Here is a 15,623-nt window from a genome sequence, read left to right on the forward strand (position 1 = left end):
AGGAGAAGAAATTGATACACTGAACATTATGCAGAATATGTGAAAAAAGCCTAAAGTACCATGTGCGGAAGAAAAATTCAAACATGAGACTAAGCTGTAGATGATCTGTCAGGACGAATGGTCCATATTTCCAGGGAAGGTCTAGAAGAAGCTACTGATAAACAGCTTTCCATCTCGACTAAGGGCAGTGAAGGAATATAGAGGCAGCAGTCCAGAACAAAGTTTTAGATTATAGCTGAATGTGACCTTTTGACTTAGTGATTATCTGCCAATATTTACTAATAATTATGAAACATATTAGACATTATGTCTCTCACTGTTTTGATAGATGATTTATTTTAAGCAGACTTAAGCAAACTTGTCTATCCTTATGGAAATATAACTTGACCGGAATTAAAGAAGTTTCAAAATTTTGTGTATTTTTTTTTAATCAGGTTTAGTATGTTAACCTTTCGCCTCAACGATGTGTGTGTGTGTGTGTGTGTGTGTGTGTGTGTTGCGAGGTTGATTCTCAATATTCAAAGTTACAAAATAAATTCTGACCGATATGTGATAGCAGCAGTCTTTTGAAATTGATTTATTAGGTAGAAGATGTTTCCGAGTTAGAAATATCAATGGTGTGTACAAATTAAATCGCTCTTATAGAAATCCTAATCTTGGTAATGTCTAACGAACTTGCGTTGAAGCGTAGAATATACAGCCCCACACACATACGAAATATATATATATATATATATATATATATATATATATATATATATATATGTATATATATATATATATATATATATATATATATATATGTATAAAGATTCATTATCATTACAAACTGCAAAATAAAGACACAAATTTGTCTACCCTCCCTAGATAAAGTTACATCTGAATAGCTGTTTCTCTCTGTTTTCCCAAGTTCTTTTGTCGCCAGAGTAAAGTGAACTTTAACCTTGACTGGCAGGACTTTGTCAATGACCTAACAAGCTTACTCTCCTGGAGGAAGGAGTGTTCTCACAATACTTCTTAGATTAGATGATTCTTCTCTGTCGAAAGTGATCCAAATGACAAGCCAACTAATAAGCCTTACACGTATTTGTTTCTGATTTTGAAATAGGCCCCTGGGGTAGTGTGCGTGCCGCCAAGAAATCCCTCATGCCCTACGGACCTGAGCCAAAAATTGGTAAGAAAAACCAGCCCTATGCACAATCCAACTAATACAATGTAATGGGCTTCCATACATTGTATTTCTCTTCTGATTTTAAGTGAAATACATGTAACATTATGAGTTCACATTAAATGTAAGTGAAGACTGGCAAAACAACTCAATTTTGGATGAAAGAAATACATTTGTCATGGGCTTAGAGGGTTGTAATGTATTATTATTTTTCAATCACAGCATTATTCTAATCCATCTTTTCGAATTAGAGTGCTACCTGAGATGTATTGGGCCATTTTTCTTCAATTGGAGAAAATCTTTACAGTAATATTCCTCCCTATACACAAAGTATATTTCCGAATTTCTAGATCCATCGTATTTTAGTTCAATATGTCTTAGTCCATATCATAATCAGGAAATTAAATAATTAAATCGCTCTTATAGAAATCCTAATCTTGGTAATGTCTAACGAACTTGCGTTGAAGCGTAGAATATACAGCCCCACACACATACGAAATATATATATATATATATATATATATATATATATATATATATATGTATAAAGATTCATTATCATTACAAACTGCAAAATAAAGACACAAATTTGTCTACCCTCCCTAGATAAAGTTACATCTGAATAGCTGTTTCTCTCTGTTTTCCCAAGTTCTTTTGTCGCCAGAGTAAAGTGAACTTTAACCTTGACTGGCAGGAATTTGTCAATGACCTAACAAGCTTACTCTCCTGGAGGAAGGAGTGTTCTCACAATACTTCTTAGATTAGATGATTCTTCTCTGTCGAAAGTGATCCAAATGACAAGCCAACTAATAAGCCTTACACATGTTTGTTTCTGATTTTGAAATAGGCCCCTGGGGTAGTGTGCGTGCCGCCAAGAAATCCCTCATGCCCTACGGACCTGAGCCAAAAATTGGTAAGAAAAACCAGCCCTATGCACAATCCAACTAATACAATGTAATGGGCTTCCATACATTGTATTTCTCTTCTGATTTTAAGTGAAATACATGTAACATTATGAGTTCACATTAAATGTAAGTGAAGACTGGCAAAACAACTCAATTTTGGATGAAAGAAATACATTTGTCATGGGCTTAGAGGGTTGTAATGTATTATTATTTTTCAATCACAGCATTATTCTAATCCATCTTTTCGAATTAGAGTGCTACCTGAGATGTATTGGGCCATTTTTCTTCAATTGGAGAAAATCTTTACAGTAATATTCCTCCCTATACACAAAGTATATTTCCGAATTTCTAGATCCATCGTATTTTAGTTCAATATGTCTTAGTCCATATCATAATCAGGAAATTAAATAATTAAATCGCTCTTATAGAAATCCTAATCTTGGTAATGTCTAACGAACTTGCGTTGAAGCGTAGAATATACAGCCCCACACACATACGAAATATATATATATATGTATATATATATGTATAAAGATTCATTATCATTACAAACTGCAAAATAAAGACACAAATTTGTCTACCCTCCCTAGATAAAGTTACATCTGAATAGCTGTTTCTCTCTGTTTTCCCAAGTTCTTTTGTCGCCAGAGTAAAGTGAACTTTAACCTTGACTGGCAGGACTTTGTCAATGACCTAACAAGCTTACTCTCCTGGAGGAAGGAGTGTTCTCACAATACTTCTTAGATTAGATGATTCTTCTCTGTCGAAAGTGATCCAAATGACAAGCCAACTAATAAGCCTTACACATGTTTGTTTCTGATTTTGAAATAGGCCCCTGGGGTAGTGTGCGTGCCGCCAAGAAATCCCTCATGCCCTACGGACCTGAGCCAAAAATTGGTAAGAAAAACCAGCCCTATGCACAATCCAACTAATACAATGTAATGGGCTTCCATACATTGTATTTCTCTTCTGATTTTAAGTGAAATACATGTAACATTATGAGTTCACATTAAATGTAAGTGAAGACTGGCAAAACAACTCAATTTTGGATGAAAGAAATACATTTGTCATGGGCTTAGAGGGTTGTAATGTATTATTATTTTTCAATCACAGCATTATTCTAATCCATCTTTTCGAATTAGAGTGCTACCTGAGATGTATTGGGCCATTAATGGCCACACTTTTATCGAGGTGGTTGCTTCTGGTTTAATTGTATTATTACTTCGACGTGACTGTTGTTAAACATCCACTTCACTTTATTTCGAATCGATTCAAATCAGTTCATTTATTTTCATCTTTTTTTTTGTTCAAACAAAACATAGCACCGGATAATATAGGAATCATACTATCATAGACACATTAACATCAAATGAATGCTTTGCACCTGATAGGAGATGAAAAGGCATGTTGAATAGAACATTTCACCTCATTAGTTATGAAAGTCATTTTGACCTTTGGCATCATTATTTTTCCTTAAAAGTATGATGTGTAGTTGTATATGATAATATGTAACAGTAAAGGAAAACTTTATTCAACCTTTTATTAACAGACGTATTTTCAACACTGTTCGTTTGGCTTTCAAAACAATTACATTTACAATCAGAAATTTACAATTTTCTGAATTGCCATATTTTCCCTGACGTCAGAAGCATTCACCTCCAATTGAAATGGAATCGATTCGGATCAGTATAGTTTGATATAAATCTCATTTCGTTTACCAGCAGCAGAGGATCCAATATGCGTTGAAAAGAGAATCGATCACAATGGAGGCGAACTTTGGAACGAAACTTTTGGCTTCTCACTCTCTATCCCTCCCGGAGCTCTGGCAGAGGGCGCTAGTGAGGTCATAACACTCACCCTCCTCGCAGAGAAAGCAGACAGCCTCAAACTACAAAAGGACGACATGATCGTTAGCTGCGGCTTCAAGTGCTCTCCAGCCGGGCTGAAATTTCTGAAACCTGTCCACCTCACGATCCCTCACTGTGCAGTCCTGACTGACCCCTCCAAAGTCGATACAACCCTTTACTTGAGTGATGGCAGTGGTAATGACTCTTGAATGATTTTGATATTTTACACCCTTTCCGCTGACTTCGATTTTGTCTTGGAATTGTATTTTACGGACTATACAGATGTCTATTTGTATACCATCCTGAAAATATATTTATTCATACCATCACAAAGTTTTGAAAATTGAGAGGAAAATTAGCACAGCAATCACACAAATCAGATAAATGCTAAGATCCCAGTGAAATAGAATAACGGTCAATTAAGACCAACAAAAAAAAAGTTACTGTAATCTTCTCGCCCTTGACATAGATAGGGATACGTTAGTTATCCTAATTTTTAAAAAAAAAATCACGCAAAACAATGTATGTGTAAATCTACGCAAGGCAATTGAATTGCCCTTTACAGACAGAGAAGGTCCGCTGACAAGCAATGTAATTATACAAAATAGCTCTAATGAAACTGTTTCTGTCAAAAGGTGGACACTTTGCAAAAGACACTCGTAATCTTATAGCCTACTTCCCTGACGTAGCATGGAACTATCTAAGGCATCAGGCTCTTTTCTTGTATGTTCGATGGTATTTACACATATATAGGAAGAGGTGTCACATCTGTCTCTATAGTTAGAGGGAACTTGGCAGTACAGCTCTGGGACTGCGGATTTTTTTTTTTAAGGGTCTAGGTTATATCCCCAGATATGGAACCATCTGGAAGTTATGGGTTTCGTTGTCATTTTATTGCGGTCACAGACGGGTAGAGGACCTAGGACTACGGCAAGGAATATCTCTCGTAAAATATAGTGATACAATTTCTGAGGCTGCTAACAATGAAATACATTTAAATTCTTATAATCATTTCTTTATTATTATATTGTCATAATTCAAAGTAGAAGTATTATCTGATAATCATTTTTTTTTTTAAATTTCACTCCGATATCTTAAGGACTGATGGCAAGCCAGAAGACATCATCTCACTCATGCGTTGCACGTAGGAACCACTTCGATGTGTTCCTGACTCAACTAGCCGGCGGATGGCCGACAATCGTGTTTAGTGAGAGATCATTTGTGAGCCACCTTAAAATGCTTTGCGAAGTTTACTTTCCGAGAGAGATTCAAAAGCATCACGACGACTGTCCGTTTGAGGTGTGTCTCTACAAGGATTTCAAGGGAGTACAGGAGGTAGGTCATTGATATATCGTGGAACCATGAAAAATACAATAGGGAAACTCAAAGCCGAATTAGACAAATAGGGGCAAAATAGGTTGTGTGTTTTGATAACGTCCCCCTTAAAAGAGGATAATAGGAAGCGTCATGGAAGAAGAAGTTCAACTCGCACATGTCACACTACAGTGATTTATTTGTCAATTCATTCTCGACGAATAGCATGGTCGAAACCCGTCATTCGTATTTGTTTTGCTGTATATACTCCGGTAGGACGTCTGGTGAAATCCATTCTTCCCGTATCAGCACATTGCAATAGCGGGAATACTCAGACGTATTTCACTTCACTTTGGCTTTACTTTGGACAAACACTTAACCCTAACTAGGCCGGGGGGGGGGGGGGCTCCGAAGGCCCCCCCCCCCCCCCCCCCCTCGACGTTCCGCGCGATGTATCGCAATCGCAAAAAGCTATCGCCGCGACGTTTCATGACTTTTTTCTTTCGAGTCTTCCTCATCTTTTGACACCAAATTTGCGACGCCCGGGCGCGCGGTTCCAAAGTTACGCATAAATATGTACATGCATGTCAGACCCAAAATTGCTCAAAAACGTTAATTCGTGTACTATTTCAATGCAAACTGTGCTTACTGGCAAATTTCATAAAAGTATGATTATTTTGGTGTTTTATTGATTAAAATCAATGAATAACATATTTTCTTGTTCGGAGCGATGTCGCGGACAAATTTCATCGAATAAACAATGAAAAACATAAAGTCGAACAAACAAAGAAATACATAAGAAATTCAAAAAACAATAAAATACTTAAGAATTTTTCTGATATCACAATTTTTTTAATTACATTTGCTAAGGACACTAAAAAGAATATTTAAACAAAAAATGTGCCTGTTTTGAGCTTTATTTTGTGATTTATACCAATTAGTCTGATTTTATGCATTATCATGCATAAATTAGCATAATTTAGCATAAATGATGATTTTTTGAAAAATTACCTTCATGGTATTTTAGATTACATCATAGGCAATGTGTGTGCCAATTTTCGTCGCGATCGCGCGGTCGACGGCCGAGATCTGGAGGGGGGGGGGGGGGGGCCTGGGAGCCCCCCCCCCCCCCCCGGCTCTATCAACTACCTAAATAGCCCGGCCTAGTTAGGATTAACTCTCAAACACCATATCACAAACATCTGTAAATCTTCATCTTGGGTTATCTACAGAATAGGGAAGATCTGGATCAGGCGTCTGCTTGATCACTCATCAGCTCAGCGACTCGTCCATGCCATCGTCTCCTCTTATCTGGACTACTGCAACTCCCTTCTTGCCGGCCTCCCTCTTTCTCACATATCCCCTATCCAACGTAGCCAAAATTCAGCCACTAAATTAGTCACCCTGTAGGACACATGGCCATCTACTATTCACCGCTCACTCCATTGGTTACCTGCCTATTCCCGCATTACTTTTAAAATCCTACTTCTGACGTACAAAATCACACGTAATTTTACACTCACGTATTTTCAAAACCTGGTCCCTCTTTTGCCAGACCTTCCGTTATTCTTCCTCACTCCAATTATACTTCATGGCTCACGTAGAAAAACCCGTTATGGTGACCAAGCCTTCTCCTCTATTGCCCCCACCTTTTGGAAAAAAAGTCCCTTTTCATATTTGGAATGCCTCATTTATTGAGTCATTTGAAAATTCTTCTTAAAACCCATCTGTCTTATCAGTTGTGATTTTTTTTCCCCTGAAGGAGCACACAACTGTTGATAAACGCTGTATCGTACTGTATCTCCATGTAATTTTTCTTCTTTTGTCATTGTAATTTTGGTTTTGCATTGTCCTAATGTTCTTGGTTTTTTAGTATTTTGTGTGCTTAGAAACAGCAGTATAAAGCGCTTTATGAATGCAATAAGCCTATTATTATGTGATAATCATTATTTACCTTTGAGTTTATAACAAACGCAGTAAAATATTCGCCTTAAAGTATTAAAAACGAAGCAAAATAAAGACATAAAGTCACTCACTTGACCGCTTTCTCGTGGAGATATTTGAAAGTGCAAAATACAGTTGGAATTGTGGATTTGGATCCGCTTTGATCCCCTAGTCAACTTCATCATTAGCGAATAAAACAGTGTTGGTAAATCCCAGCTGCCAAATACATATTATATACAAATGACATTATATCTGGTTATCCAACTTAAGACTATGAAGTATCGTGTAAAGGCACCATATCGTCGGATCAGGGAGGTGACACCTCCCTGGTCGGATCGACCGGGTATCGAAGCAGGTCTAGTGTCTCTCGCACACTTGCCTGGTCGGACATTCAGTGTATTACATTGCTTTGATTCCCTTCTCCATTAATTTCATGCTGAATAGTCTTTCTCCAGGAAGTGATAGCTTATTTAACAATTTCTTATCAAACTCAAGTTTACAAGTTGACAGAATTAGTAAATAGAAAGAAACTCTCAATATCTTTTAACGAATACAACATTCCCTCTTATGCATTTCCGGGATATGTTTAAGTGATTAGACTATTATTCATGCAATTTGCAGGAGCAGTAAGGTAAACATTTTTTCCCCAAAATGTCCACTGCACTATTTCACATTTGTTGGTTATGATATCCCAAATTGTTGTGGAGATCCATTCTATACAGAAGGCATCACACGGAATATACCATAAAATTCAGTATGTTAGTGAGCAATTTGAGCTGCAATGTTGCACCATGTTCAACTTAATTTGGTGTAGAGACTAAAATTAACCAAAAACATAACGAGATAGGGGTTTGTGAAAATCGCACTTAAAAAAAAAAAAAAAAACTATGTTCAAGTTAACGTTTCACATAATGTTAAGGCAACAGTGCAGCCACATGTTATTCAAGGTGTAGGATATCAAAATGTAACACTCTGCAAAATCTCCGATTGACATTGACTTGTGTATATATTTTCACTGAGTTAAATGCAATGGTTAAATGTTTACAGAAAAAAAAAAAGTTACTGACAATGATCTCACAGGGTAAGTGATAAAATACGTTTTTTTAAATACTGCTAGTTTGTATAACCCTAAGGATCGTGTAAGATCGAAATCGCTTTTTGGTAATGATTTTAGCATGATTTCCTATCCACTTTTCCCTGCAAATTAATTTTATTTCAGTTTCATTGCCGATCATGGCTTTGGAGGGCGCTGTTTCTATTGATACTACCAGTTACAAGTTGACAGAAATCGTAAAGTCCATGGCAAAAATCAACCAAGAGCATATTTAATGTTAGTGCAGTTGACAATGTTTGATGCCGTCTTTGTTACACCATTTCATGCGGTCAATGACAATTGCCATGCAACTGCAGTGTATATAGGCCTATGCTAGTACTTGGATGTGGGCCAATTTAGACTACTAGTTAGTTTAGTTTGGCGGTCAGTGACGACGCCAATATCAAATCATCAATCGACATGTATCTATTAATTTTTTTTTTTTGCATTGGTGCAGACCCGACAGTACAAACGGCATGAAAGCAGTGTGATCGTCGAAGACTTTCCTGTCGAGTTTCTACTCTCCGCGGAGGAAATTCACCACCGAGCCGGTTGCATTATTTACTTATATGGGTCTCACGTAAAGGTAAGTGAACACCTTAACACATAGTGCATCTTGAAATGGTCTACAGCCCGCTGACCCAGACTTCGTTTCAAATTGAATTTGCGAAGGCAGTACATACAAAACTAAGCAGGTAATGCTTATACAATATATTGATATGATATATATAATAGGATTTGGGTAGACCATTTGCTGGCAAAACATTTCGATATCATGTCATTTGATTAATTTCAATTCACTTTATTTCACATTTCTTAAAAATGCACAAACATAGACATACACTGCAAAAAGTCCGGTGTTAAATAGTGAACACCGAGCTGGTGTTAAATTTTCGGTGCTCATTTATGGTGTTAAATTAACACCTCCGGGTGTCATTTCCAAATTTTAAACTGTTTTTTGAAGAGTTTCTTAGTAACTGCACTTCTTGTTGATTTTTAATTTAAACAAGACGATCAAGAATTTTACATTAAAATACTAGATTTTTTTTTAAATGTGAAAATAAATTTACACCAAAGTAACACCAGCTGGTGTGGTCTCTTATTGAAGCTGGACGGGTGTTAAACCATTGATATTAACACCAACAAATATCAAATCAACACCATGTGGTGTCATTTTTGAATTAACACCAGTACAGTGTCAAAATAACACCAGGTACAGTGTCAAATTAACACCACGAAGTGTCAGGTGAACACTTTTCAACACCATCACAGTGCATTTTTAACACCTGTGGGTGTGGTCCTTTATTGAAGTTTGATCGGTGTTAGATTTAACACCCATGGTGTTAAATCTAACACCGATGTTTTTACAGTGTATATACAGAACATAGCACATAAACATACACAAAACAAATTCAGAACACAGATAGTACAAGGACTGCTGCCTAAAACGGAAAATAGTAAAACAGTAAAAATGCAGCAGATGTGAGGAAAAGTCCCTTGGCCTATCAGGGGTCAAACCCTTAGTGGACTGCATCTTACAAATTTACATTTAAAAACTTTGTTACTTTAGTTAGAAGACAAAAAACATAAAATGAACAAGAACGGAGACAAGGAGAAAGACAGGCAGACAAAATGAAGACTAAAGACAATGGGGGAAGACAGCAATTACATGGCAAGAATCAGGTAAGAAAAAAAGGAGTACTGACAAAGATTTACAGGTAGTTGAGTCAGAAAATTGGCCTCTGTACATAACATTAAAAAAATACTTTATTGGGTGAAATTACAAAGTAACTGTGAGAGTACATCTTCTCTTATGTAAATGCAGGCAAAGAAGCTTTACTTCTGAAAACAGGCACTTGACAGGTATATTATTCCAAACAATAAAGTATAACTAATTCTTATTATTACATATTAGAAAAAAAAAATGCGTTTCATGTTAGTTGATCTATTCTATTGTTATTATCAACAATCAGAAAAAAACCCCGATGTGATTATTGCGTTTACTTGATCTTTTAGACACGAAAGAAGTTTGTAGGTAGATCGTCTGCGGCAAGCATTTGGTTTTCATGCTTTATCATAATCATAGTTTGATTTTTAAAACTTGTGTGTTCAATATTACGGTAATAATGGGTGACCAATATCACATAGTATACAATGCGATAGTTTAGAATGCGTAGATCATCATCAGTAGATGACTGTAGATTAAAAAAAAAGAACAAAGAAAGAGCTGACGACCTTGTAGTATTCCCCAAATAACATCATAACAATGTACTGGCAATTCCGCTTTACAGTAGAATTAAGTTTCAACACATCCATGTACACACGCGCGCGCACACACACACACACACACACACACACATATATATATATATATATATATATATATATATATATATAGATATATAGATAGGCTTATATATTTATACTCTACCAGGGAGGTGAGACGAAAAATCTCACCTCCCTCTGCTTAACTTTCGTTTTAGCATGGACATCTGACTTATCATGAACTTTCTGTCAAGCAATGACAAAAAAAAAAATCCCATCAGTAGTAATGTATATGATTATGTGTGTTAACCTATATCAAGTGCCTTTCCTGACAAGCACTACTCTGAATGTTGTGATTAACTCTCCCCACCTCCACCCAAAAAAGAACAAGAACAAAACAAAAAAAGTCGGACTCTTTAGTGCTCAAGGGAGAAAGTTCATGTTTCAATTTGTTCTAGCCTAATACATTTCGTGTTTTCCACTGGAGATGGCGAGAGAGGTGCATGGCCTATGGAAGAGCAACTGTCAAAGGGTTTCTTGGAGGACGACCGCAATAATAAACTGAACACACTGGATTGCGGTGTCAAATCAAATAAGTGTCACCCGACTCTTTTATTTGAGCTTAGTCGGTACAATGTGGGATTTCGTGGTCCCGGACCGTAATGCTAACTCACCGAAAGTGTTCTTTCGGGTACAAAAGTAGGAATAGAAAAAAACGAAAACAAATCGTTTTTTTTTCACAATTTCCTATTATTCTGATTAAATCCCTACGCACGTGCAGTTTTACCATTGAGACCCCCCCCCCCCCCCCCATGAATAATGTCACTACATATCAAATGATCAAATTCCTCGATATGGGCAACCGCTGGGTAACTGCAGCTCAGGCGAAGCCGGATAATGATGTCGCCATGTCGGATAGCCGGTTCTCGAGGGGTGGCTGATGCCTGTACCTGGCTGTCTGTTGTGGCGTCGTTTAATTGTGTGACAGCACAGCGTACACATGGTCGGGAGCCGTGGGTAGATAGCTGTCTGGTTCGCGGGTGTCTGCCTGTCTCTACAGCTGGACGTGTGATAACTGGACAACTAGACAGTATCCGTCTGTGGATACGTCTCGGCTACTGAGTGTCTGGATAACGGCTACAAAATATGGCAACAAATCCCATGTCATTATAAAAACCGGGACTTCTAATTCTCAACTCCTATAATGAAAACTAGTGTCTACCATTGCACTTAAAGGGGATGGCTAGAAACTGATCGGTGGGAATCAGTGGGAATGCTGGGGGAAGATTGTTCCAATTCTTGTGGGATTCATTTAAGAGTACGATATATATCTCTTGTTGTTTGAAAATTATTTACTTCAGAATGGTCTAGTATTGAAGTAACGTGCAGTTTAATGGTTCCAGGCTAGCATGCCTGTACAGTGACGGTGTATTAAACTGTACATTACTTAGATATGAAACCGTTTTGAAGCAAACAATTTTCACACAACAATAGATACTGAACTCTTAAATGAATCCCACAAGAATTGGAACAATCATGCCCCAGCATTCCCACTGATCAGTTACTAGCCATTCCCTTTAAGTGCAATGGTAGACACTAGTTTTCGTTATTACGAGTTGAGAATTAGGGATCGTATAGTTTTGGTTGAGACCTAATTTCAGGTTTCTAACATTTTTGGTGCGATAATGAGAAATCTCTTGTGAAATATGAAAGAACATGTTATTCTATGAGGGATCAACGTTTATTTGATGAAAATTGCTTTTGAAATGGCTGAGATATATAAAAAAGAGCGATTCTAATAAAGTGTGGGACCCACACTTTATCACGATCGCTTCGTTTTACTTTGTTTTTGGATGATTCGGTCATTCCAAACCCGATTTCCATCAAGTTAACTTTGAATTCCTCTTAAAATGGTATGCTCTGGACTATATCATAAGTGTTTTCTTGGTATCTTGCAAAAAGGTAAAAGCCAAATTCTCATCTCCACCAATACTGTGCTATCCCTTTAATTGAAAAGTCACAATATTACAGGGCGGTTACTAAATATCCAGCTATCGAATTAATCTACCAAAAGTACACATCCCTCCGATAAACTGTCACTTCTTACCGGCTTATGCTACTAAGTCCACATTCCTCATGGGCGTCACCAGGGGGGGGGGGGTGCGTTGGGTGCGAACCCACCCCCCTTCAGCCCCTAAAAAAAGAGAAAAAAAATCAGTCTGAGAACGACATCAACGCCGGACGCTAGATAATTATTCTTTTTATTTCTTTTTTATTTTGCACCAGGGACAACACATTCGTGGGCAAAAACAATTCGCACCCCTGGCTCTGGCAGCACTGATTTTATACAATCATATCTACTAATTATTCTATACAGTGTTTACTATTTATCGACCGTACTGTACATCCGTACGGTACGGAGCACGTACACGTTTGCATGTACGTGTGCTACTTACAAGTATATAGGGTCTATGTACGTTACTTCTGACCAATCTATATTGCCAGCCCAAGTGCGAGCCTTAGCCTCATTAAAAAAAAATGGAGGGGCAAGTATATCATTTTGCCCATCCCCCTCCATAATTCCAGAGACGAGAAGAATTCCTTCTTACCTTTTTAAGTTGCCCCCATCAAAATATTGGAGGACCAAGCATACTATAATTTTGCACCCCATAATTAATAATTAATAAATGAGAAGATTTTCTTGCTTTTGAAAGAAAAAAATAATGTTGCCCCCATAAAAATATTGGGAGGCAAGCGCACCATTTGCCCCACCCCACATAATCATAATTCCCGCGATGAAAAGAAATTATTGCTTTTTTGTTAGAAATCCGTCCAATTATTTCACCCAAAAGCAGTGGCGTAACTATGGAGGGGGTACCCCCCCCCCCCCCCCATCCGCTGGTTGAAATAAAAAGACCTACCAAAATGGTAATTCAAGGGTTAGTAAACTGTTTTCTTTTAACCATATTCAAGAGGTATATAGTGTGAAACATTGTTCAAAAAGTCCGGAGCCGACAAAAGATTGTGATTCAGCGTGATTCCTGGTTGGCATTCTGCATAATATAAGCAGGATGTGCGCAGTGTACTCAGAACGTCCGAACGGCAAAAAGAGTCGGTGCAATGTTGCGCAATGTGATGTAGAATGTACACCTTTGTACCTTACGCTTCGTTGTATCAAAGCTAGATCATTGATTTTGCAGTGTTGCTTTACACACTAGTCTACATAAAAATGTCTTGCATTGTCAATATTTAAAAAGACTTGACCTGGGCTAATTTCTAACTTTTCCATGTATATAATACACACACACACAAACAAACACTCACAATTAGGGAATGCTCTAAAGTGCAGATTTTGGACATCCTTCCCCCTCTTGGCCACTTCGACGCCACCTCGCTGGTCATACCTCCCCAAATCATGAACATAATTATAGACCGACACCCTTGACTACCAGTGGCGGATCGGGGGGGGGGGGGGCGCACCGGGCGTACCCCCCCCCCTTAATTTCCAATGCAAAAAAATATAGTTACAAACGGCAGTTTTTGGACTGTAAAATGCAAAATTTTCAAGCTCGCTCGCATTTAGTCGTAATGCCATTCTCCTTAAGTTGCTGCAAGTAATTGCCAGCAGTTGCGCCCGGTGCGCCCCGCCCCAAAGCGAAAAAATATAGCTACAAACGGCAGTTTTTGGACTGTAAAATGTCAAAATTTTCAACCTCGCTCGCTCAGCTCGCTCGCATTTAATTGTTATGCCATTAGCTGTCAGTAATTGCCAGCAGTTGTGCCCGGTGCGCCCCCTTAATTTCCAAAGCGAAAAAATATGGCTACAAACGGCAGTTTTGGGACTGTAAAATGTCACAATTTTCAATCTCGCTCGCTCCGCTCGCTCGCATTTAATTGTTATGGAATTTTCCTGATGTTGCTGCCAGTAATTTGTTATTTCACACCGTCATTCCATAATCCATTTAGGGGGACCACAACCTCCCCCCCCCCCCCCCTTGCTCGCTCCGCTTGCTCGGGCTCGGTCGCGTTCATGACATCAGTGTAAGATTTTAATACCATTTAATAGGCAAATTGTTCAATCACAATTTACTTCAAAATAAACTGATACCTTAAACAAGTGGAACGGTTTCGAGTCGATAAAACACGCAAAAAACCTGCATCAAATTGCACACTTTACAACATCAAAATGCAAAAAGTGCTCACCGTGGGAGGGGGACACTCCCTCCCACATCCTCCTCCTCGCTCACTCCGCTCGCTCTTGCTTTGCCGCGTTCATGAAATTCAGTGTGAATATTAAACAGGAAGTTTATTTGGATGATACTATTTTATAGGCAAATTGTTCAAAAATAATCTACATCAAAATATACTTCTACCTTAAACAAGTGGGACTGTTTCAAGTCGATAAAACAAGCAAAAACAAGCATCAAATTGCACCATTTACATCATCAAAATGCAATTTCAGTTCTTACCGTGGGAGGGGGTTGGCCTCCTCCCCCCTCGCTCGCTCGGCTTGCTCGGGCTCGATCGCGTTCATGACATAAGTGTAAGAATCAATACAAGAAGCTTATTGAAATGATATAATTTATACGCACATTGTTCAACAACAATTTCCATCAAAATGTTACTGTTACCTTAAACAAGTGGGACTGTTTCAAGTCGATAAAAACACGTAAAAAACCTGCATCAAATTGCACCATTTATAACATCAAAATGCAAAAAGTTCTCAATGTGGGAGGAGTGGAGACAACAGGCACTTCCACACCCCCCCCCCCCTCGCTCGCTCGCTCCCTCTCATACTAACACCCCCCCCCCCCCAGATGAAATCCTAGCTACGCCGGTGCCCTTTCCCCGCTTGGTTTCCCTCAAAACACACTGTAAAAGTCTGGGGATTGAGAGCTTCCTATGTTCCAAATGTCTGTCCAAAAAATCGCGCTACATTTAGTGTCAAAACGCACCCCCCTTGAAGAAAATCTGGTGACGCCCCTGTTCCTGCTATGTACACTGAATCTATTTTGTTTCTAGTGTTCACATCCTAATTCCACACAAAATTTACTTTCATCTCTGAATCAATTCACATCCACTCTTTA

The 15,623-nt window shown here is 38.2% G+C and overlaps 1 long non-coding RNA gene across 1 annotated transcript; it reads left to right on the forward strand.

The window, feature by feature from the left end:
- Nucleotides 1-3,804: 3,804 nt before the first annotated feature.
- LOC139728116 (uncharacterized) lies at nucleotides 3,805-8,834 on the forward strand. Its single transcript, XR_011710788.1, has 3 exons — nucleotides 3,805-4,115; nucleotides 5,020-5,255; nucleotides 8,729-8,834. It is a non-coding gene; the product is annotated as an uncharacterized lncRNA (long non-coding RNA).
- Nucleotides 8,835-15,623: the final 6,789 nt, after the last annotated feature.

The sequence above is a fragment of the Diadema antillarum genome, unplaced genomic scaffold (genome assembly GCF_040938485.1).
Source record: "Diadema antillarum isolate AM-2024a unplaced genomic scaffold, OU_Dant_1.0 seq00000166_RagTag, whole genome shotgun sequence".
In the NCBI taxonomy this organism is placed as follows: Eukaryota; Metazoa; Echinodermata; class Echinoidea; order Diadematoida; family Diadematidae; genus Diadema; species Diadema antillarum.